The 25,196-nt window shown below is 43.7% G+C and overlaps 1 protein-coding gene across 5 annotated transcripts in view; it reads left to right on the top strand.

Moving 5' to 3' along the window:
• The first annotated feature begins 1,010 nt into the window (after positions 1 to 1,010).
• ERG (ETS transcription factor ERG) overlaps positions 1,011 to 25,196 on the top strand; it is a 156,456-nt gene continuing 132,270 nt past the window's right edge. For all 5 annotated transcript variants that reach the window (XM_048495149.1, XM_048495151.1, XM_048495148.1 and 2 more), the window contains exon 1: positions 1,011 to 1,159. The gene's annotated coding sequence lies outside the window, so the exon portion shown is untranslated. The remainder of the gene's footprint in view (positions 1,160 to 25,196) is intronic.

The following is a 25,196-nucleotide window of genomic DNA, read 5'->3' as shown; positions in this document are numbered from 1 at the left end:
TCAACAAATGAATGGGGCTTACTGAACAACTCTGCTTTCGGCAGGAAAAATGTAATGGCAACAGACAAGAGAGAAGAGGTATTTCGGTAAGAATCTTCCTTTCTAGATAGGGCACTTCTGTGGAGTGGAGTGGGTTAAAATCTCAGACCGGTCTCTCATACGGTGTTGACAGACTTAGTTGTTTACAAGTTGTGCTGTCTCTGTCCATCGGTGTGCATCTCCCCAGATGTCTAACATCTGACACCAGAGAGCAAATGGACCCAATTCTACCCCTTTCGTCCTTTGATCCTAAAGATTTGTCCTAGGGTTGAATCCTGTACAGTCATGTACAGGAGACAGAGGAGTCTAAGCCCAGTAACTCAGAAACAAGCCTCACTGGGATTCGAGCAGGATCGAATTACGTACAGCTCTGCAAAGGCTGGCCCCGACGCTTGGCTCCAGCGGAAGATTAAGTCGCTGGACTCAGCTTGGTGGGCCCTTTTGGATCTTCTTCCCTTCTGCCCCAAACTTCGTTGGCTACTGAAAAGTTTGATCATTCACTTTCTTTCGGTTTGGATGGGGGTCGGAAAGTTTTGATTCATCTCTCTTTCGTCCTCCCAGCCACAGGGATTTAAAAGTATTTCGAGGCGACAAACAACCTGACCATATATAAAGGTAAATGCCACAGTCCGGGGGGACCACCTGCCAAGTGACTTTTATTGTTGACGTCAAGTTGTAAAAGTCCTTCCTCGTCCGGGCGGCTCTTCCTTCGGCCCCAACGTGTGAGCCGGGATCCACTCTGGAGCCCTCCCCCCTCGCTGCACGAGGAACTGCGGCCAAGGGGAGCCCCTCCGCTGCCCCCGGAGCCCAGCTGCCATGCCTCTGGATGGAGCCGGCTGGCCGCCGCGCGCGTGGCTCGTCTCCTGCTCCCGCTGCAGGACGGCCTGGGAGCCCCCGCCGAGGACTCGGACCTCCGCGCCAAATGGGGGTGGGTGGGTGGGGGGGGGAGGAGAGAGGGGGCCCGAGTTGGGCTGCCGAGCCGTGATTGGAAGCCGCGGACGGCTTCTGGAGGCCAGCAGCACCGCCACTCTGGGCTGAGCCCGACCAGGGACCGGACGGCCGCTACTCCGCCGGCGGCTTCTGGCTCGCGTCCGGCCGGCCGTCCCTCTGCTGCTGGGAGGTAAGTTTCTCCCTCGAGGGCCTCTCTAGATGAACGGCGTGGACGAGTCGGGGGAAACGCGGTGAAGAAGCCAAAGGAGCGGGAGGGTGGCTGCGCTTGGCGGGGCGCGGGCGGGCGCACTCCCTCTGGCCGGCCGGAGTGGTGGGGGGCTGGTTCGTCTTCTCTTCCCTCTCGTGGGAAGGACCAGCTCCCTCGAGCCTTTGGCCCCGACCCCGTAGAGCTTCCACGAGCGGAGGAGGTCGCGTCCGAGTGAAGGATGACACGGCAGATGCCTACGGGGGAAAGGACTCTGCATAAGGGCAGGGGACCTCTGTGCTTGCTTACTTCTGTCATTCTCAGCATTGGAAATAGGCTGAGGGAATGAGTTAACGGCTTAGGTTCAAGCCGGGGCGCGGCCTTGTTAAAAGGCCGTCCTGTTGACCGGGCCCAGCTGGTGGGAAATAGCGCCGGATTGGGTCCTGAACTCAAGAAGTCAGAGCAAAAGAGGAGCCTCACCAGCGTCACTTGCAGGGGCGTCACGCAACTGATACCTCCGCTTTTAACGCTGGTAAACGGTAGAATTTAGCGAAGTAGATCCTGAGAGGAACTGCTTTTAATCAGACCCCCTCTTCACTTTTCTTCTGGTGATAGATACCACTTGCTAAAAGGTTTGTTAGAAGTTACTTGAAGAGTGCCCCCCCCCCCCCCCCCCCAACCTGGAAGTTACTTGAAAGGGGCATATGTTTCTGGAGCCTTCGAGATAGCTGTGAAAAGGAATATAGTTTATACATTCAAGGTTGCCGTAGCGGAAATTGGCGATAAGAGTTCTCAGCGCACACAAGGTTATTACCTGGTTTTCCCCGACTGGATTCCTCAGCAGCCTGGCCCTTCCATCATTCCACGGTCTGGCGCATTTTCCCTGCCTTTAGCCTCTTTTAAGAGTAATTCTTTAAAAGAAGTTCGCCAATGCTAAATGTAGAAGAGTGCATGAACCACCAATGCTATCCATGTTACCATATTCACAGTGCTTGGAATCTGAAACTGATTTCACTTTCAGATCTTTGTGCATCTCATTTTGAGTTTACAATGCAGCATTTACTGAGCAAACTTTGATAATTTTAACTGTGTGTTCCATGCTGTCATTTGCATTTATTTATTTTCTATTGTGTTACACACTCCACACTTTTACTCCTGTTTCCACAAAACATTTTTCCAAATTTACTTGTAGTGCATAATTCAGTAACTAATGCAGTGGTTTCTTTTGACTTTGTGCCCCTCCCCCCCCCTAAAGGAACTCTAATGCTAATCAGTGTGATAAATGATGCATGGGTTTGATGGGCATGGTATTGGCATGTTTAGATACAAGAACTTTAGTTTTTGTGACCAGGCGATTGTCAAGTAAATATTAACTACTATTTGTTCAGCCATTTCAGTAAGTGGTAGAACATGCAGACTTGTTTCTTTTAACAAGGGACCCATACTATAGTGACTATTAATTTTAAAATAAAAGTTGTTTTGGGTCAATGAAGCATTCTATGTAGTTAACACAATAATGGAGTAGTATTTTGTGAACTGTATTGTTTTCATGCAGTTTGGAGCCCCACTAGGGAAAGTGGAAAAGTTAGGTCTGTAGACTGCACATGGAGAACTGTCACATTCCTTAGTTTTAACCCTATAAGCGCATGTCTATGGCTTGTTTGAAGCAAATGGAACAAAGAGTGCTTTGAGTTCAGATAAAGAACCAACCAACATTTCATAAGGATGTCTTTTCAAGACATATGAATACACTATTATTCGACAGGTTAGAATAACGAAATAAGGAGTGCACTTATTTTTGACTTAGAAAGAAAATCCAATGATCTTGATTTATGACATCATATAAACTAATTTTTGACATTTTTGTTCGTTTCAGAAAGGAAAGATTAAAGGAAAGCAGATGACTATTGTGTGTTAATATTAATACTTTTTAAGGTGGTAAATCTCCTATTTTGTAGAAATAGGGAATGATTCAATCACTTCATATGGAACATTTTTCCAACAGAAAGACAGGCTTAATGTAAAAAAAAATCGCCTGTGAAGTGGCCCTGTGGATTCCTTCAAAGTGAAAAGCTCAACAAGTATTCTCTAAAGGTTACAGCTTTGAGCAGCTTCCATCCCCACTTTATCATATCTGTTCCTCAAATTTAAACAAATCCTGTAGTGCTGGATAGGGTTACATGTGGCAAGAATTGTATAAATGATCTGTCACTGTTAGTTCTACATATAATTATTTTTTATTTGAGGATTTTGCTGTTTTCATGGTTAGTTTTTTTCTTCCTTTAATTATTTTGGATCTTAGGGTGGGTTTTTAAAAACATATTTCCAGTCTCCTCCCTTCTTTGCAATAGTATGTGAACCTCTTTTGTGCTTAAATAACCTACACATCTGTAATATGTTTAGAGGGCACAATATAATTCATTATAAAACCCATTTTGATATGGGAAATGTGTTCTTGTTTTACATAATATGCTGAAAAGACGAATTCATTAATCTGTTTTACATGCAGATTCAAAACATAACACTAGTTTGATTTTAATCATGGTGATCTTCTGTGAAAATACTTGTGATTCTGTAAGCAGCCATGTACATCTCTTGATGTAAGAACAATTCAGATTATTTTCTTTGTAATAAATTACTTTCCTCTTGTTTAATGAATCAATCTAGTCAATTTCTTCTCAAAATATTACTTTTACTAAGCTATTGTACTGCTTTAATTGGCCAGTTAGCAGATGAATTAAAATTGTTTTCATTTGTGAACAGTCTGATTGTATACTGCAATATGTTAATCTGAAATGTAATATAATATCTGGAGTGTAATTGCCCTCATTTCTGTTTGGGTACCTGTTAAGCTGTAAAAGTTCAAAACTTTTAAAAGTAATCTTTTAATATTTGAATGAGTAACATCTTGATAACTTTTTGTTATTAGTATATGAAATTAATGGACACTTTCCATAGGGTTTCAGAGAATGAGATCGGCAGCATCATTTAAATTGGGGTACCTGAAAATAATTTATTTACTAAAACTACTTTTCAAAACATGTTGAATATATAGTTCTGCAATGATTAAGTGTAAATCCATAAGCATAAACTTTATATCTTATTCCACCATATTCTGAGCCTCAAATCACTTACTCCAGAGTTGTGCTTTCCTCCCTCCAAAATATGTATGGATATCCTACAAGCAGCAAGTGAATATGGAAGTCTCTGGCCCTTTCTGCACAGCCAATGTATAGCAGGTTGCAATTGGGATAAAGTAACCCACTTTCCTGTCTTTGCTGTGCAGGCAGCGATTAGAGCTCATGGAAACAATGCGGGTCGTTGTTGTGCTTTCGCACAGAGGTGTGACTGTTTTTTTTCTTTGCCACCCACCAATGGATAGCTATGCAGGCATGCACAAATGAACCCCCATAACCATGCTGTCTCACAGTTTGACCTATTGCACCTGCGTGACTACGCAGATATAAGGCGGGAAATTTGAAAAAACGGAAAGCGCTTGTCAATTCAAGAAACCCACCTCCTCATCGGGTTGTTTCATCCACAGGCAGCTGCTTCCCAGAATTTAAAGGAAGCCTAGCGGATGAAATTACAATTCTCGAAAAACCCGATTTGTTGCGGGGGGGGGGGCATGGAGCAGACTCACAGTAGGGGCGGCATCAATGTACAGTTGCTCCCCACGACAGTTTTTTTTGCTGTACTTAACCCGTGTTTATTGGCCCGTGTGGAAGGGGTCTCAGTCATGCAAGAGTCTGAACATTCAGGAGGCCTTCTCCTTACAGAAACTGCATAAGCCAGGCGAACTTCCTCAAGAGTTTACCCAGAGCTTATGAAGTAGGACGTATTTATACATGCATGCATATAGTGCCAAGCTGTTGACTTCCACAGTTTCTACCTTGTGGCCATGAATCCTTCCATTTATATGAAGTGCCAAACTGGGTGCAATGTGATGTTGCTGTCCCAGCTATACTGCAGCACTACTTCTACAGCATGATAAAGACAAAATATGGAGTGATTATCAGAATATACTAGAAGTTTTTCTGAATAATCCTATGAGGTTGAATTTAGTTTGGCACTTCGTAAAATGCAGAATATGAATGAAAAATTTAATATGCTTCCTTCGTAGTATAGTAAAGCTATTGTAGGTAGTTGTATTTCGTGCCTAAAATTACTTGGCTAAATATAAATGTAAGTAAAAGTAGGCAATGGGGAGGGGAAAATGAAAGGGTATATATCTAAATATAGTGTTGTGGATGTGTTTGTTATGCATAAACTGTATTTTAACCTCTTCTATTTATAAAAGTATAGTGGTGATATATGTATGTAATCTGGAAAACTTGGTTGAATACAAGAAATAGTGATTTAACAGTGAAAGCCAAAGGGTGTTTTCATTTCTGGACACAACTATGTGCAGAGAATCAAATGTGTAGTTATTTTGAAAAAAATAAAATATCCCCTTGGGCCTGGCATATTTCACATTGACTGGAGAACTGAAAGGATACTTGATCTAGAATAAACATGAATGACTTTGCCAAAGCTTTAGGCCCCATACCTTATTTGAATGAAGGCAAAAACTCCCATTAATTTCTATGGAATTTCCTTTGTTTGGGACTGTGCCCTAAAGGATTTTCCCCCTAAAGTTACATTGCTGCCACATTCTCTTTGTCAGTGGTTTTTTTACATTGGTTTTGAATGTAGCTTGCATCAAATCAAATTCTTTCTGAACTTAACATCATTCACACAAGACATTTTTAACTACAGGACTGTCTACTTCATGTTATATGAGTGAGGTTTTTTTGAAGGGGAGTGGGTGGGAGGGGAGATTGAATTTGAAGGTGGCTGGGTCATGGCATGCAAGCTCTGGGGGTAATTTCAGTCTCCATGATGCTGTGAAATATTAGGGCCTCTCGTGAATTTTAAGGAGGAAGAAATCAGGAACATTGCACAGTATAAATAAGATCTGGGCTGAACATCTGCCTCTCTACTTTTTGCAGGTATTGGAAATCTGGGCTTGTCTAGAGGCATGAGGGGCATGAGGGGCAGAGGCCATTAGGGATATCTGATGCAGCTGAATAAGACCTGGGTCAAGTCCCCAGTTTTGCAGGTCTTTAGAGAACGTGTTTTAACTCTTGACTCTTAGCCTGTTCATTTCTGCCAGTGGGTCCTGTATGAGCCATACTGACAGAACCAGCATCTCTCTAGGGTATTATTGTTGCTCATCAACTGTTTTAAGATTGTACAAAGGGGCTTCTTAGGTTGTACTTATTTACTTAAATTTTATTTTATGCATATTGAATTGCAAACTGCTTTGAGTTCTCAATGGAGAAAAGCAGGGCAAAAGTAACTGTAAACAAATAAAACACATAAGAGCATAAGAACAAGCCAGCTGGATCAGACCAGAGTCCATCTAGTCCAGCTCTCTGCTACTTGCAGTGGCCCACCAGGTGCCTTTGGGATCTCACATGCAGGATGTGAAAGCAATGGCCTTCTGCGGCTGTTGCTCCTGAGCCCCTGGTCTGTTAAGGTATTTGCAGTCTCAGATCAAGGAGGATCAGGATTGGTAGCCAAAGATCGACTTGGAGGAAAGTTGGAGGAAGCACTTTCTATGGATCTTATTTAATCTCTCATCTGAATTCTCTAGTTTCATAGGGATAAGCATTGTTAAAAGCTTGTGAGGGAAGTAGTGAGTAGTACATATCACCCAACAATAATCTTCCCTTTGAGGATATTATAAGCTTTTAAAGGATAAGAGGGCCACCTTTCCCTCCTTTCTTCCATCCCCCTTTCAGCTGATTTTCAGTTGCCCTCAATGTTCTGTGGCCCTTGGGATGCAAGAAGCATGTTCCGTGCCAATTGGGCCATTTTAAAGTACTCTCCTCTTTTATTTGTAAACAAAGGCATGATATGTAAGAGGCAGACCCTGACGGCTCTAGTGGTGAATACACACCTCTAGGCTATGTATGAAATGTATTGGTTTTTCTGACCACTGATATGGATTTTCTATCACAGCGTGGTTTGTCTTATGGGACTAGAAAATAATGACTGGCTGATGATACTATCATTATGACCATACATGGATTAGCTCACATAATTCAGGCTGTGGTTTTTCAGTATTTGTGTCTCATGTTTTATACTGAATAGCTTTCATGAAGGACCTGGTGTTTGGACTGTGGCTGTATAGTATTTTCAATTAATGTGCATTTTGCTGAGCTGAAGACATACTAAAGAACTTTGCTATGATTTTACAATTTGTCTGAGGGTGGAGATTTTGCTGCATGTAAATCCAAGTCCCAGCTACAGCAGATCTTCACTTCTGAGGTAATGAGATACAAAATTCAGGACTGAACTGAAATTATGTTTTTGTAACTTGTAACTTATTACTGCAAACTGTCTGGCCTGTCTTCAAATATGATAGTTGGGTTGTGGATGTGCAGGCATATCTTGTGCTCTTAAGCGGAGCAAGCAGGGTTTTCTTAAATAGCAGTGAAGGCATAAACCTCTAGTAGCTCTGTGCTCTGATCAAGCAGACCTTGAAGACTAACACCCAGTTATGTTGTGATCTTATAAGAGGAAGAACAGTATCTGGTTATTGTAAACAAAAGGGTTGCGTTTTAGAAATTTCTGCTATAAAATACTTCACATGTGCTCATTGATCTGATGATTCTAACATCTGAGCAAGTATGATTTCAAGTAATACCAGCATATACAGTGACTATGTGTACTTTTGGGGCGGGGGGGGGGGGGTTGGAGTAATTTCTGTGGCATTCAGGAAGGGAGTGTTTTGCTTCTGTTAACTACAATTTTTTTATAAATAAATTAATTTTAGAGCAATTTAGTCAATCTCAAACGGATGCTAAATTTAAAATTTTTATTTATGATGTGGACAAGGATACTACATTTGATGTAGAATGTTCAGGGCATGTAATGTAATATGATTCCCAAAATGGATACTACATCAGCAAGATTTCACAACAGCAATTGTTGACTTTAAATACCACTGTGCTTGTCCACATGATTCATAATTCATTTCCATTTCCATAGACTCATGAACAACTCACTGTTCTTTGCAAAATTTCTTATAGTTTGTTTATAGCTACAAAAACATGTAAATGGAAAAGAATATTTCTTAAATTAAACTTTATCTTTTTGTTTGTGTTGTGTAAAGTGCTGTCAAGTTGTAGCCAACGTGTGGCAGCCAAGTAGGGTTTTTAAGGCAAGAGACTAACAGATTTGCCCTTGCTTCCTCTGCCCGGTGATCCTGATATTCTTTAGTGATCTTCCAGCCAAGTGCTAACCAGGACCAGCCGTGCTTAGTGTCTAAGATGTGATGAGGTCAGGTTAGCCTAGGCTATCTTGGTCAGGGCAGTTACTTTTATACCTATGGAGAAATGCATGTGGAAGAAGCCTCCAGATGTGTATTCTATAGCTAGATTGAAATGATCATGCAGATGGGATTTGAATGTGCTGGACAGATATCTTCATCGTGATGTATTGTGAAACCTACAGTCAGTTTCTCATTATCTTGGGCTGCCTGCACATTTAGCACATGTGTGTCAAGATCAGCTATTGATTTCAGTGGAATTATAAATGGTGGGAGTGTATGACTTGGTGCCTGTACTCTTTTAACTATTTGTATGTATTGTTTAAAAAATTAAGTGTCTATGAAGTAGAACTTTATAATCTATAGCATTGTTGCAAATAAGAAATTAATATCTAGAATTAAACTGCATCTAGCAGATGTCCTTAGGCCCAATTTTAATTCCCTGTTGGGAGAGACACTTAAATGCATGTCTGTAATAGGTTTTAGCAGTTTTTATTGAATTGGAGTAAAGATGCACATGCTTGAATGGCAGGTGCAGTCGTTGTTGTCTTCTTCTTCTTCTTCTTCTTCTTCTTCTTCTTCTTCTTCAGTACCTTATATTTGTTTAAATGTGCTATTGTATCTATAGGGCCATTCTTATTTAAAGCAACCCATTAGGCTATGGATTTCTAAAAAACCCCTTTGTTGTGAAACAGCAGTGGTGTCAGTTCGTTGCAGTGTTGTTGATAGCAACTGCGCCATTTCACTGGTGGTCATAGTCAATATTGTGATCCCTCTGCTTTCTCCTCAGGCTTCTTGAGCTCACCATTTTAAAATGCTTTGAACATTAAAACAGTGGTTTAATTTCTGCAAAAGAAAAAAGTGTGCTTAAATAAATTTTGTTCATTTTATTTACAATATTTTTAGTACAAACTTAAGTAGAATTCTTTATCCTTCTAACTATTGATGTTGAATGGGCATACAGCCCTATTCATAGGGGCTTGGTGGGTGGGGCAGTGCTGATCTGGTGCCACCCTGCCCCCTCCATAGGGCTTTCCTGCAGTGTGGGAAGCCCAGAAAAATGAAAAAACCAAACCCCTGGAATCCCTCATAAGGAAGAATGGAGGTATGCTATGAAAATTGTGGCATATCTCTGCCAGCAACTCTGCCGGCGCACTGGACCTGGCCAGGCAGGGAAGGCCTGCCCCCAGCCACACCAGCACAGCATTTTGCACTGGCTGGCCTGGGCAATAGTGGTGGCTTCTGTGTCAAGTGCCACAGAGCTGTATGGTGCCCAGCCACTGGGTTTGGTACCCCTCTCACTGGCACATTTGCCCTTTGTGCTGGTGGGGTGGGCACCCACACTGGTGCTGGGCAGTGCTGGTTCCAGAGGGGGATTTACACCCCCACTCTGGATTGGGCTGTCAGAATGGTATAACTCTGCTTATAACTGCACTGTGTATTTTATTTTCACTCCATCCTTCTATCAAAATATATTAGTATAAACTATTAAAAACAAATAAAAACAAACGCCAACCATAAAGGGACTGCCTCTCCCCATATTGCCCCACTAGATCCCTCCACTCATCAGAGGGAAATCTACTGGAGAACCCTGGCCCAAAGGAGGTTTGGATGGCTTCCACAAGGGACAGGGCCTTTTCAGCCCTGGCCCCCACCTGATGGAATAAGCTCCCTTTCTAGTAGCATGTGATGGTTTCAGGCTAATATTGTCTCACCCCAAGGTGCCCCCCCTCCAACAAATCCCCTTAAAAATAGCACTGGAGAACTGAAGCAGGTTAAAAAAAATTAAAAAGAAAATTTATTGAATAAACAAAGATGGAATTATGAAAAAAATAATCAGATGGAAATCAGGCAGGAATTACTATGTACAATCTTAGGTTTCTGTCACAGGCACTAGAATAAGCAAACATGACTCAGAATACTTGCAGTGAGTAGAATGGGAACAAAATAGAACAGTAAAGAAAAAAAAGGGCCAGACATTTTTCTGACCATAATGGCCTTTTTAAACGTTTTCTGAAATAGCATACTTGCTCAGAAACGTTTCTTAAAAAACAAAGCTGAGAGGTGGGAAATAGAACTTTCTAGATTTGGAGCATCTCATTTTTAAAACAGATGCAACTTGTGAAATCAGACCTTAGAGCCCATTTTGAAAATAATAACTTAAATAATTTCAACATTTGTTCAAACACTCTTTCTAGTTTGGACATACGACAGAAAGTAACAGACTGATTTGGAATGTACCGGTAATTGGAATTCAGTGAACAATTCTAACACCCCCCACCCCACCCCACCCCACCCCACCCGCCAATGTAAAAAAAAGCTGTTGATATTTGGATTTAGAAGAAGAGTTTGGATTTATATTCCACCTTTCTCTCCTGTAAGGAGACTCATGGTGGCTTACAAGCTCCTTTCCCTTCCTCTCCCCACAACAGACACCTTGTGAGGTTGGTGGGGCTGAGTGAGTTCTGAAGAACTGTGAATAGCCCAAGGTCATTCAGTAGGAATGTAGCAGTGTGGAAATACATCTGATTCCTCAGATAAGCCTCTGCCACTCAGGTGGAGCAGTGGGAAATCAAACCCAGTTCTCCAGATTAGAATCCATCTGCTCTTAACCACTACACCATGCTGGCTCTCATGATGAGATACTTTATAAAGATCTTAATATGAAACCAAAAATGTACACAGTGACTGGTCTGCTTGCTTTTCCTTTTTTAAAAAAACTGTAGTGGTATTAGCCATATGTTCTTACAGACTTTGAGGAAATTGCATCATCACCTGAAAGTTCTGTAGCTGCTGTTTCAGGGTGCTGGTGAAATCTGAAGCAGAGTCACTCCAGTCTAACCTATTGATTTCAATAAACCTATTTCTTTGCATAGGATTGCTCTATAGCTTGCTGAATTTATTCACTTGTCATGATTCCGTTAAGCATTTTCAGGGGCATTATACTGATGCATAAGATTCGCCTGTTAACTACTGGTATGTTATGAGTCTCTAGTCTTAACAACATTGTTGAACCACAGAAAATGTCAGCTAGATTTCAGTGGTCTATTGTAAAACTATAGTCTATGTTGATATCCTGTCTCCTTAGGTATGTCAGATGGTGTTTGAAATGTACATCAATGGGTTGCATCCTGCTAATCTGTTCCCCTTCTACAAGAGCTTTCTGTCAGGGAAAAGTGCCTTGTTTTAGAGAAGACACCATTGCTAATGGAACAAATGTGCTTGGTTCAAACCAGGTGGGCTCCTCTGAATATTGTTAAATATCTTCACCTTAGACTGAACTCTAAAACAGCAGAAAAATTCAAAACATTGGCGGCACACTATTAGTCTGAAAGAAATCCTTGTATGTCAATAAACATCTGTTAAATAAAGTGGTTGTTAAAAATAGGTCAACACTTTTTTATTAATTAGTTCTACCATAACCATTGATTTTTTTCAACAAAAATCATGACTCAGTGTTCAAAGTACTTAGTATAATTTATCATAGTAATTCTTACAAAAATCCTATAGAGTAGGCCAGTATTATTTTTCCAATACTGTGGAGAAGATAGCTTATTGCTAGGTGAGATCTAAATTAGGGACTTCCCAGTTTACATTCTTGGTCATTATTGAAATATATACAGCTTTAAATTATCTGCCGGAATAAGTTTTGTTTCATAAACTGATAAAATTACCAGAATTTGTGGCTTACCATTGTAGTTCATAAAGAATGAAAATAATCTTAGATTATAATAATTGGATTTACCACAAATCATTACACTGCTAATTCACAGGTAGGAGAAACACTGAAGAAAAACATTGGGAAGATCCTGACTTTTTAAAGCACATTTTAAAAAGACATTCTTAACACTCTTTCAACCATTTGATATATAACTGGTCTAGAACTATCTGAGTTGACTAATGCCAGTAGTAAGCTAATATTTATATTTTGTCAGTAGTCCAAAATAATAATAAATGTATTAGATTTCTTATTATGATTGGCTCAAAATTCTAATTGTCCCAATGTGTGTTTGAATTAATTTGAATGTGTATAGTTTGTTGCAGTGAAGGTAAGGAAACTGTGATGGACAGGCTAGATTCTGTCTCTCTGTATGAGCAACCAATGATAGCTGACAGAATGTTGCCAAGAGAGTTGGAAACAGCAGTTAAATACAGCAGTGGGGAGTTGGCAGCTGGGGAGTTAAGATGGAAAAGGAGGATGTCTGAGTGAAACTGTGCAGAAATGTTACATATAGTGGACTGAAATTAGCCCATTTGTAACTAAAGGTTCCCAGTTTCAGGAAAAGAACCTTGGTTCAAAAGTTCAATGAAAACAAAATGTTATTATTTATACATTGCTTTCTTCAGTGTTATGTTAATGCCATTAATAAAAGTTTATTTCTTGATTTGTTTAATCTTGTGGGCTGTGTGTCTGAGGGAAAGAAACACATAATTTAATATCTCAATCTATATGGATATATATGGAAATGGCAGCAGTGTGTGAATGGAATATTGTTTGAGCCCCTACTCAATAACTCTGTGTAAGTGAGAGATATTCTGAAGGGAACCGACCTACCTAACCAGTGAATGTAACTGTGAGCGAGAGAGAGGACTTGAGGTGTTAAATGGTCACAGCTCTCTCTAAGGCTCATTCTGCACATGCAGAATAATGCACTTTCAAACTGCTTTCAGTGCTCTTTGAAGCTGTGCGGAATAGCAAAATCCACTTGCAAACAGTTGTGAAAGTGGTTTGAAAACACATTATTTTGCGTGTGCGGAAGGGGCCTATATTTTAAAGAAGAGAAGGGTTGCAAAGACCTACTGGTAATCCTGAATCTGAGAGGGATAGGTTGTACAGCATGGAAGGCACTCTGTGCTAATGGAGAAGGGGCATCAGAAAAATGTACAGATCTCTATCGAAGGTTCATCTTCATTTCCAAAGTTTGCTTTTTGAACCTTGAAAACTACTAATAGGTTTAGGAAGTTTATATATGTGCAGTGAACCATCTGGTTCAATATCTTGTATTTCATTGGCTGAGTGACTGAGCTTGGTTTAAAGGACTCCTCTCATTCCTGATTTCTATTGGCATTTAGCAAGATAATGGGAATGTCATAGCACCACCACTCCTCTGAAACCCACCCAGAGGAAAATCATCTTCTCATTTCTTGGTCCATTCTTCTTGTACTTTATATTTCCAGTAATGTTAAGGGAAAATAACTGTGCACTTATGTGTGGAGGGGGGAAAAGAGATTTACATTCAACTCTCTGTGAGCTAAGGAACCAGTGAGCACCTTGGAATTTTTTGGGTGTATATGTGTATGGGAGGGCTTTATATAAATTCTTATGTGGCAATGATGACTAAAGGAAGGCTAGGTATACCAAGGCAGAAAACCTCTAGATACTAAAGCTAGGAGGCAACATCAGAGGAAGGCCTTTGTTGCCATGCTCTGCTTTTGGTCTTATAGTGATTGACCACTGTGTGAGACTTCCAGATTCTGGCACCATGATGGCTGCAGCTCTCCAGAGGGAGAGCACAATTAAGACATCTTGGGGACATCTTTAAAAAAAACCACCTCTCATGTCTTTTCCCCGAACAGCACAGGCATCAGTGGGGAAAAGGGGCTTTCCCCCAGCCAAGCCAACTGTTAACCTCTCTGGTCCATTTCTTCCTCATCTCACAGTCAACATTTGGTGTGCTGATGAAGGGATGTTTGCTGCCTCCATTTGCTGAAGGTTGCTGCAGCACTTCAGGCTCCAATCCTGAGCGCCTTTGCAGCCCGAAGAGTTTATAGTTGTACTCAGCTCTTCTTGCCAATTTCAGTAATATATAATTTTCCTTTTTTTTAATTTTAGAGGAGCTGTATTTAAAGATATGTGGACATGCATATGAAAATCACAATTTCATATGCATGTTTGCATATGTTCAAATACAGCTCCCTATAGCAGCATCCAAACTGTCAGGTGTGAGCTGAGGAGGAAACTGATCAGAATGCTTAACGGTCAGGCAGGAACAGTGGCGTTTCTCCATAGGGACGAGGGGTACCCCTTGTCCCCGGGCGCAACAATGGCGGTCACGTGGGGGGGCGCCAAAATGTCGGGCGGCGGGCCCCTCCCCCGCCTCCCCAGACTGCACCAGATCATGTGAAGCCAAGCAAAAGGCGCCGGCAAGTTGCTTTACATAGCAGTCGGCAGCCTGCCCGTAGCTACGCCCACCCTCCTGACGGTAGCCTCTTCTGCCAGTCCCACCATTCAGACAAGCTGCCAGGAGTCGGCGGGCGGGGAAGCTCCGCCTCCTCTTTTTGACTCCATAGTGTGCCTTTGCCTCCTTCTCCTTCTCAGCGCATGTGGGTCGGAGGTTGCACAAACCTCCTTCCCCTGCTGGAGTGACTGTAGCATGCCACATAAGGGAAGGGGAGAGGTGAGCAGAAGGCCCGGGAGGAAGTGCAAGCAGCCGCAGCAGCAGGCAGCACAGGCACGTGACAACAAAGAAGCAGGCTCTCGGGCTTTGCCTTCGAAAGTCCTGCCAGTGCCGACCAACAGCCTGTGTCCCTCCTAGTCGCAGCCACAGGAAGCAGGTTTGTTTTTTCATCCATCGGCTCCATTGCCCTCCCCCTGGCATAACAACTGGCCTTTAGAAGCTAGGCTTAGGAAGGAGTGAGGGAGAAAGCAAGGGGGTTGCTGCTGGCTAAAGCGGTGCTGGAGGCTTCATTCTAATTCTGCACTTGCGGCGGGGAGGGGATGCGGTCGCCACACAGCCTCCGCCTGAGCAGAGAGAACAGGGCGCCGGGGCGGCACGCTCATCTGGGCCGGCCGGTGCGCCGCCAGCCTCTTTCCTGTGTTTAGAGGCGCCTGGAATAGGTGGGCATGGGAGGTGGGACTCAGTCCTTGCAGGGCTTGTTGCTTCTCCCTCAAGGGGAGGTTTGTTTAGCCTTTTCCCGCGGGCCTCAGTTTTCGCTGTTCCCCCCCCTCCCCCCCTGGCATAACGACTTTCACCAAGGCCTTAGAAGAGGCTGGAGGGAGGGAGAGAAAGAAGGGGGTTGCTGCTGGGCTGGGGAGCCGAGGCGTTTCTATCTCGGACTCCTCATGCACTCAAGCTGGGTGGGGAGGGGAGGATGCTGCCGGGCTTCACACGGGCCTCCCTGTTCTGGAAAGCAGAGAACTTAGGATGCTGGGCGGCTGCCGGGCCAGCTGGGGCCGCCCGTGCGCCAGCCAGGGCCACCGGCCGAAGGGGTGCTCTGGCTGGGAGAGTAGGTGGCAAGCAGACACTCATGGGGTGGGCGCAGGACAGCCTGGGTCAGCTCCCTCCCTGTATTTAGGGAAGTGCCTCAAATAGGCGGGAATGGGAGTGGGGGACTCCAGTCCTTGCAGGGCTTGCTGCTTCTCCACCAGGAAGGTTTGTTTAGTTTTCTCTCAAGGGCTCCATTGCTCCTCCCCCCTGGCATAACAACTGGCCTTAGAAGAGGCTTAGGAAGGGAGTGAGGGAGAAAGAAGGGGTTGCTGCTGGCTGGGTGCTGGAGGTGCCATTCAACCTCATGCACTTGCAGGGGGAGAGGGATGCGGCCGCCTGGGCACACGGGCCTCCTGTTCTGAGCAGAGAACGAAGGGCGGCAGCGCCGAAGGGCGCTTTCCTGGCTGGGAGGAGGACTGGTGGAGGAGACGGCAAGCACACGCTCCGGGGGGGGCGGGGTGCATGCACTGGCCCCGGGGGGGGGGGGCACAGACGGCCTGGTCAGCTCCCTCCCTTTATTTAGAGGCGCCCAAATAGGGCGTGGAAATGGGAGTGGGGACCTGCCAGTCCTAGCAGCAGCTTGTTGCTTCTCCACGAGGAAGGTTTGTTTAGTTTCCTCCGTGGGCCCATGGCTCCTCCCGCCCCAAATAAAGGCAGTTCTGGATTCCTTCCTGTGGCTGGTGCTAGGCACTTTGTGGGAGCAGTAGTGGGTTAGGAGCGGGTGCAGGTAGTGATGCAGAACCCCAAGGAAAACTTCAGGGGTGGTGGGGATGCCAGCTCGGCGCCTTATGATGAGGGGGGGGCTGGGACAAGGCCAAGGACCAAAGTCCTGGCAGGGAAGTTGGCAGGGGCAGGAAAATCCCTGGCGTGGACACAGGCTGGCAAAGGTTCCTGCACCCTGTACCAAACTAGGAGTCTCTCCTAGGGGTGGGGCACTTTGTAGGGGGGGACACCCCTGCTAGGAGGTGGGGGGGGCCTCAGACAGGCACAGGAGATAAGCAGCCTGCAGGATTGCCTTGTTATTACTGATCCCCAACACATATCCTGGTTTAAAAAATTCAAAATAAAGTGAAGTGCTTAAAAATTACGGGATGGAACTGTGGTGTCTCCTCTTCACCTCTTCTCCCCAGCCAACCTTTCTCCCCAGCCCCTCCCTTGTAGGAGAGAAGCCTCCAGCAGCCCCCCAGGTGAGGGGTTGCTGGTTTGAGCAACTCTCCTTTCCAAGGAGTGGGGCTCGCCCCAGCTGGGTTGGGAAAGATCCAGCTGTTAAAAAAAATTAGAATCTACCAATTCACTGCTTCTTCCCATTCCCAGCCTCACAATGAGGTTTAGGAGGTCAGAAAGTGTGTACTACCAAAGATCTACCAGCATGATTTCTGAATTTCTAGCTTTATAACTCTGCAAAGAATAAGTCTATTGAGGGGGGTGTGTGTTAATGAAAGCTGAGAATTCAGAGATCATGGCAAAGGATTTTTAGAACTTCAAGTGCACACTTTTGGAATACAAATTAAAGAGAACATTCCATTGAGTTGCAACTGACTCATGACAATCCTTTGCATGGAGCATTCCAGGCAAGAAACAGAGGTGGTTAGCTATTGCTTTCCTCTGCATAGCAACCTGGTCTTCCTTGGTAGTCTCCTCCTATCCAAGTAGTGACCATGGGTGACCCTATTTAGCCTCTAAATCCTGACAACCTTTGAACCCAACTGGGCTAATCAGGATGGTGTGATAGCAATAGCCACAGCCAATGTTTTTAGAAAGCACTCTAGTGATACTGCACTAGAGGAAGTGGGAATGATGGGGGAAAAATGGGTGACCCTCCGGAATGCAGTCACAGATAATTAAATCTAAGATTAATCAGTTACCAATAAAATGCTGTGTGTGTGTGTGTCTGTAAGTGACTCTGTGCATGCCCACAGAGAGGGCTCTGAGTGCCACCTCTGGCACCCGTGCCATAGGTTCGCCACCACTGCTATACAGAGTTCTCCAATCTAAGCCCATGGACAACTGTATACAAGCCTGGCAAGGAAGGGGGTGGTGGTGACACCACTCATCCTTGACAGCTGGAGTAGAGCTGTCTGGGGGTGATTTTGAGAGATTTGCATGCTTAATACCCACTTGCACTGCCTGGGAGCTGTTTCTCAGGCTAACAACCTACCTCATAGGGTTGGTGTGAGGACAAAATTAGGAAAGACATTTGATTGGGGAGAGAGCCATGTATGTTATGCTGGGGCTGGGAGGTGTTTTGTGAGAGATGACGCTGACATTCGTTTGGCAAATGTTTTGCTGGGGGTGATTTGTGAGAGATTTACGTGCTTACTTGCACTGCCTGGCTTGGAGGGATGTGGCAGCTACTTTCCCTTCTGCCTAGGGACGACTGCTGTAGTAAAACATTTTGAAAGCATTTTGAAAAAATTGTCTAAATGTTTGATTTTTGCTGAGTGGTATAGACTATTGCTGTGTTGGGGCATGTTCTATGGTGATTTAGAAATGACCTGGTGCAAAAAATCATTGTTTGGTTGTGGGGGGGGGGAATGGCCACCCACACGGGGGTGGGGGCGCCAAACTCAAGTTTTGTCCCCGGGCTCCAGTCTACCTAGCTACACCTCTGGGCAGGAAGAATAAGACTTGCAGACGGCTTCTGGAAAAAGGTTAACATTTTAGCATCTTCCTAAAAAAGATGCCCTGAGCTGAAAATGTCTTGGTTGGGGGGGGGGGGGGGGGGGAAGCTGTGTGGAGTTTTCCCCAGGACATCTTATTTGTATTGTGCAGAATGCGCTTAGATTTGTTTCACATGTTTGCGCTTGAGAAGAAAAATTACTTGGCTTAGCTGGTGTCTATGTTGTATTTAAATTCTTTGTTTTAAATGGAAAATTCTTTGCTTGTGTTAAATAGAAAGGTCCTTCATCTTTAATTCCATATTGCTTGCTCTATGGTACATTGCAAACCAGCTGATAACCAATGATCTATTAGTGTGTGTACATCCTTCCCCAATGCAGTAGTTGCTTTCTAGCCCTCTGGGGGAGGGCAGTATACAAGTATAATTAATAAATAAATAAATAAATAAATAAATAAATAAATAAATAAATAAATAATAAAGTTCAAGACTAAGACAACTTGCATTCTGTAAGAATGGTTATGTTCCTGGCTGCCATAAAAAATCTTCCCATTTCCTTTCCAAGGATTGATAAAGTGTATGGTGGAAGAATTCTCATACTCTTATGTACTACTGCATTTTGGCTTGGCTTTCTGTCTGCTGGATTGGTATTCACTATTATGGAATCAATGGCATTTTCTGTTTTTAGATTTTATTTTCAGTGTGTTTTGTGCTGTATGTATTTCAGATTTCTACTTCTGTTGTGGAAGAAACTTAAACGCTGTAAGAGAAAGAGAGAGGATCATCTGACTACCCCATAGTGCATAGAACTTTCATGCTCCAAGCATGCATATGAGTTAAGCCACTGCTGTATATCTCATCCTGTTAGTGAAACAAGTTAACCTGGGTGAAACAAGTTAACCCTCACATTTTGAGCATAATTTGACTTTGTTTCTGACGAACTTTTTTCTGTTATTATGAAGATCTTGCATTACATGAAATTATGAGTATTTGAAGAGTTTTTTTAAATGATCAAGGCCTAAATATCCTGGAAGTGCCTATAATAAATTCGATATACCCAAGCAGGCTCATATTTTGTATCTCTTTCTAAGTGTCCTGTTGCACACGGGAGTATAAAGGTTGACTGCTCTCTTTATCTACATTTTTCTATTGATTTCAAGTGCTGTAATCTTACTCTAGAACAGTGATGGTGAACCTTTTTGAGACCGAGTGCCCAAACTGCAACCCAAAACCCACTTATTTATCGCAAAGCGCCAACACGGCAATTTAACCTGAATACTGAGGTTTTAGTTTAGAAAAAACGGTTGGCTCCAAGGTGCATATTACTCGGGAGTAAGCTTGGTGGTAGTCGGTGGCTTTGGTTTGAAGCAACCATGCAACGCTTCAAATGGGTGAATCACGCCCCTAGGACGGTTTAGAAGCAAGCCCCACTGCCAGCAACCGAGCTTACTCCCTGGTAAAGGATTGCGCTTTAGTTCTCCCCATGAAAATCAGTGGGGTTTAACAGCAATTAACAGGGTTACCTGCACGTCATGCCCAGTGGCCTAGGTCAGCCTAGATGTTTATTTATTTTATTTATTTACTTTTTAGATTTCTAAATCGCCCTCCTCCTAGGGGCTCAGGGCAGTGGACAACAGTGTTAAAAACAGTTTAAAAACATAACATAAACAACTAATTAGCAATAATAAAACCAGGAACTGTACAACTTCAGATGGCGTTTCATCCCCCTCCCCCTCCCTCAGATGTGTGTGTGGGGGGCAATTTTCCACCCACCCCCATGACGCACTCTGTGCGTGCGTGCCCACAGAGAGGGCTCTGAGTGCCACCTCTGGCACCCGTGCCATAGATTCGCCACCACTGCTCTAGAATGAGTATTAACTGGTCTGTTTGATCCATTGACCAGCCAAATATTTGAAAGCCATGGACTGGGTCCTGATGAACCAAGAACAGAACAACTTAATGGGACGGATTGCTCCTCTTTTGGCTACACAGGTGGTCCCATGAAGCCTGAGAGGCATCAGGGTGTCCAGACAGCCTAAATGGAGGAAAATAAGGCTTGCTGTCAGGGACATGGAGATACTATGGGTGGGGGCATGCATCACTGTTAAAAATGCACTGTTAAAAATGCACTGTTAAAATGGTGGTCTGAGTTAGGAGAATAAACTGGGAGCTCCAATTTTGGCAGATGGAGCACAGAATCAGAAATGAAGTCATGTATTTGAAGCGCTGACATGCTACCTTGATCACAGAGGGCTATCTTGCTAATACTAAATGTACATGAACTTCGACATTGTACAATCTAACAAAATGGCAGGCATGTGGAATACTCAAATAGGTAGATGTTTGCTTGTAACCAGTCATGTTTCTGTTGGACTAAGAAGAGAGGTGAAGATAGACTTTCTATAGCTATTTCCATGTTTCTTTCTGGATTCACAGAGATTTTGCTGTACTGCCAGAGCTGTGGATGTTCTTCACAAGAGAAAAGCAGTGGGAACTGTAAAGTTTGAGGGTTATGTGCAAAACGTACTTAATATGTAGGTTGTGCTTCGGTTTTGGAAATTATTGGATTAATGTCCTGTAAACCACTGCCAAGTTCTTTATTTTAATAAACAATTTGGAGTTCATAAAGTTAAAAAGTGTGGAATGCATACACCATGATAAGATTGGTAGAAAATGTAAAAGGGCAATTCTATAACTTCATCAACCTTTTTGGATTACAGGGTGATACTTGTCTGGGGCAATTACTGTGTGCTGTTTTTGTAGTATTTTTTTCATGAGAGCAGATGTGAAGTGGAGTGTTTTTCTTAGGCTGCCATTCCATAGAATACACACACAGCATGCATTATTGATGGTTTTATGCAGCTGTGTTAAACTGAATATGATATTTTTTCTCTTTTGTAAAAATAGACACTCTCCCTCAATTACTATTGTGTCTTTTATTCAAAATCAGTCCAAGGAAAAACACATTTGGGTAAATGACAAGAGAAACAGAACTGTACCAGGGTGAATTATTTTTCTCTGAATCATACTTCCATGAAAGAGAAGCATGGGTGCTTACAGATGGAGGCTTTTTCATAAAGTGCAACTAATAGTGAAAAACAGAAGAATCCTAATAAAGGGATGCTTGCTTGAAGCTCCATGATGTGCAGATCCTGTTGTGCCTAGGGATCTCTCTGTTGAAGTGCTGATCAACTATATTATTTTGTTACATAAAGATGGAAGAAAATGACTACCATGAGTTCAGTCTTTCCCTAACAACTAATTGAAGCCTTACTAAGCAAAATTATACTCTTCTACACTCAGAGATTTCAGTTGATTTAGACGTGTATAATCCCATTTAGGACTTTACAATTATGTTCTTACAGCATCAGCCATGTTATAATACTAGTGTTCAGTGCTTGTTTTTTTGTTTAAGGTGTGAGTACTTGTGTAAGATTGAACTGATTTCCACTAGTTCACTCCACAGGGCTTTGGAGAGCATTAAAAGAGTAACCTGTACTCAGTGTACCATCACAACAACAACAACAACAACAACAACAACAACAACAACAACAACAACAACAACAACAACAACAACAACAACAAATCCCTGCTACTAAATGCAAAAATATATATGACCCTAGGCTGCTGTATGTGGCTGTCTCCTGTTTCATTTCTTATGCAGTGCACTGTTGCCTATCAGGATGCTGCTGTTGGGAGGGGGGAATTATCTGGGAGTGCTTTTGATTTTGCTGGTGCATCACTATCACTGATTCTGGCCTTAGAGTTCTGCAGCTGAGAAGGGCCTCCAGGCTGGACACTTCTGCCTCTCTCTGTTCCCACGTGGGGGTGGGGATTATGCTATCCATATTATCAAGTGCTTGGCGCCTTTTCGCCAGAACTATCTTCTTCTGTCTCTCATATGTCTTCAATAAAATCCTTGAAGACCTACAAGTGTTTTATTGTCTTAGCAGGGAACTGACATTAAGAAAGTTCTGCATTGTTCCTGTTTCCAGCTTCATGTTACAATTGCCAGCTGAATTTGCGAACACCTTATTGTTGATCATGGCTTTGGACCAGGGGCCCAGGCAACCCTCTGGCTGGGGATGGGGCAACCCCTACACTTTTGGACTATATAGCAGAATTGGTGTGGGATCCACCCGATGTGGAAGCTATTGCAATTGGTGTTGAACAGTTGCACCTCAGCGAGATCCAGGGTCAGGCTGGTAGCAAGGACAGCCATGGCTCTGAGGTGGGGTCGACAACCACTACTGAACCACTCCTAGTAGACCTCCGGCAGAGAACTGGTTGAATCCAGATCCACGGACTTACTCTGGGCACATGGTCAGAGGATTCTTACAACCTGACCGAGAGCCTTTGGAATATCCTACTGAGGCTTGGACTTTTCCAGCAGGGGGAGCACACCTCTGGGCCTTATTGAAAACAGGCTCTGAGCACAGGAAAAGCATGACATGGCTTACTAAACCAGAGAAATTAACATATGACTACAATTTGGACTTAGGCTCTGAACCCTTTAGATCACCGGACTCCCCCGCGGTGGGAGGCCAACTGATGGAGACAAGAGAAAAACGAATACAGGGCTGAGATTTGCCACCTGCACTGCAAAATGGGATTGCTGCAGGTCCAGGCTGAAGCAGCGGAATTGGCCTGACCACAGACTGTGGGGAGCAACCCAGTCACCCCTGCACACTTTCAGTTTGGCACTCAGATGATGGGTGCTACGATCCCTCTGCCCGTAACACAGCAGCCCCACCTCAATTTGTGGGATCAAGGGTTTCAGGGGCTTCTGGAGTGACCCCACCTGTCCCACCTGCTCCAGTGCAACTGCTAATGGCCGCACCCCCGATGCCCTGCAGACAATTGAAAGTGCATTTTGACAGCACCCCTGACTGTTTGCCTTACTTTTTGGTGCAAGTAGATGCTTACATGCAAGACGATGGGGGAAATTATGCTAGTGAGGTTGAATGGGTTCATGATGTAGGTGCCCTACTTGAGGGACTGGCAGTGGACTGTTGCATGGGGTTGTTCCAGGAACTCTGCTCTGTTCCTAAGTTTATGATGGCCTTATGTAGGCGGTTTGAAAACCAATTTCTAGAGGAGAAAGCCACATGGGACAAACAGGACATATTACGAATGCACCAAGGTAATGCACCTTTGGTAGAATTCTCAGAGGCATTTAGGGCTTTGGCCAGCAAGATCCCTGACTGGCCAGAACAAATCTTTGTTCATGTAGTTAAGGATGCTCTACATCCCGAACTTCTCTGCTGGTTCCTGATGAGTAGCAACCCATATACGCTTATGGAATGGATTGTATTGGCCGGAGAGGCTGACGTCAGGATGATGGATGCAAATAACTGTGAGAGTAAAACCACCACCAGCTTCCATCAGGGGCAGGTGGCTCCAGCGGGCTCTGAAGTAACACTGGACGATCAAACAACAAACCTATGCCTGCCGATGCCATCTGGGTCTCACTCTTTACTGTGGGGGTAGCGAGCATTTGGCTGCCACTCATCCTGCCAAACCAGAAGTCAGAGGACTGCCTCAGCCACGGTCAGCCAAGCCTAGATTTCCAATATATAATAAGCCAAAGAAGGGAGCTTCCAAAGTGGTTCTGGGGTAGATTCCATCCTTCCCCGAGTCCAATGAGGAAGCAACGAGGGTTGGATATGTAGCAAATGTCCATGGCCCACAACCGCCTCCAGGAGCAACCGTGTGGGTGAGTGAAGACAAGGGTCTTACCCATGATTGTCATCAATTCTCTTAAGGGAACCAGAATGATGGTTCAGGCTCTGGTTGACTTGGGATGTTCCCATTGCGTAATGCATCCCAGTGTGGTGGAGGGTTTAGGTCTTATTTCAACCCCCCTTCGCAGACTTATCCAGTTTACCCATATTGATGGACGTTCCATGGAAGGGCCTCCTGCTGCCTTCAAAACTGAAAAACTATTATTTCACTGTGCCCAACACTGAGAGCGCCGTAGTTTTATAATTCTAGGAATGCCTTGTCTGGTGGAACATGATCCAATCATTAAATTGGCAGATCGGATTGTGCAGTTCACTGACTTGCCTTGTGGAAGCCATGTACACTCCAGCCCCCCTTGCCTGATACTCCACCAAAAGGGAAGAGGGGGTGGCTGCTTCTCTGGAATGCCAATCAGAACTTTCAGTCAGCATTCCCTTGCCTTTCCAAAATCTAAACCAGATATTTTGGGGAAAAGAATGTGATTCCTTGGCTCTATATTGCAAAACAGACCGTAAAATTGAACTGGTTCCTAGTGCTAAGCTTCCCAAGGGGTGACTATACACCATGAGTTTAGTGAAGGATTCCACACAATTTTACATAGTAATGAAAATGTGAATCACTCCCTGGACTGATAAACCCCACCCACAATACAATACTATCAACCACATCTTTTCATAACAAGTTCCACCCAAAGACTTACTGATTGGTTCCCCACCCTGGGACATGGACAATATGTACCCCACTAAACATTCCCTTCTCACTGACACAGTGTGTAACAGACTTCCCTCTGTGGTACACCTCTGAAGATGCCAGCCACAGATGCAGGTGAAACGTTAGGAACAAGATCCACAGACCACGGCCACACAGCCCGGAAAACCCACTACAACCAATTCTTTAATTTCATGTCAGTAACACTGACAATCTGCTGTTTTTATTTGTTTATATAGCACCACCAATGTGCAGGACACTTTACAATATAAAGAAAAAGTAGGAGGAGAGCCTCCAGGTGCTTATGTCATAATATTTTTTTTTAAATAGGCTTCTTTGTTTCTTGTTCTTATGTAGCTTAAAGATTCTAACTTGCTTTATGGAAGATCATTCCCTGGTAACATAGGAAAATAAAAGTATATTTAACTT

The sequence above is a fragment of the Sphaerodactylus townsendi genome, linkage group LG04 (assembly GCF_021028975.2).
Source record: "Sphaerodactylus townsendi isolate TG3544 linkage group LG04, MPM_Stown_v2.3, whole genome shotgun sequence".
Lineage (NCBI taxonomy): Eukaryota > Metazoa > Chordata > Lepidosauria > Squamata > Sphaerodactylidae > Sphaerodactylus > Sphaerodactylus townsendi.
This window is presented reverse-complemented; position numbering and strand designations above follow the sequence as displayed.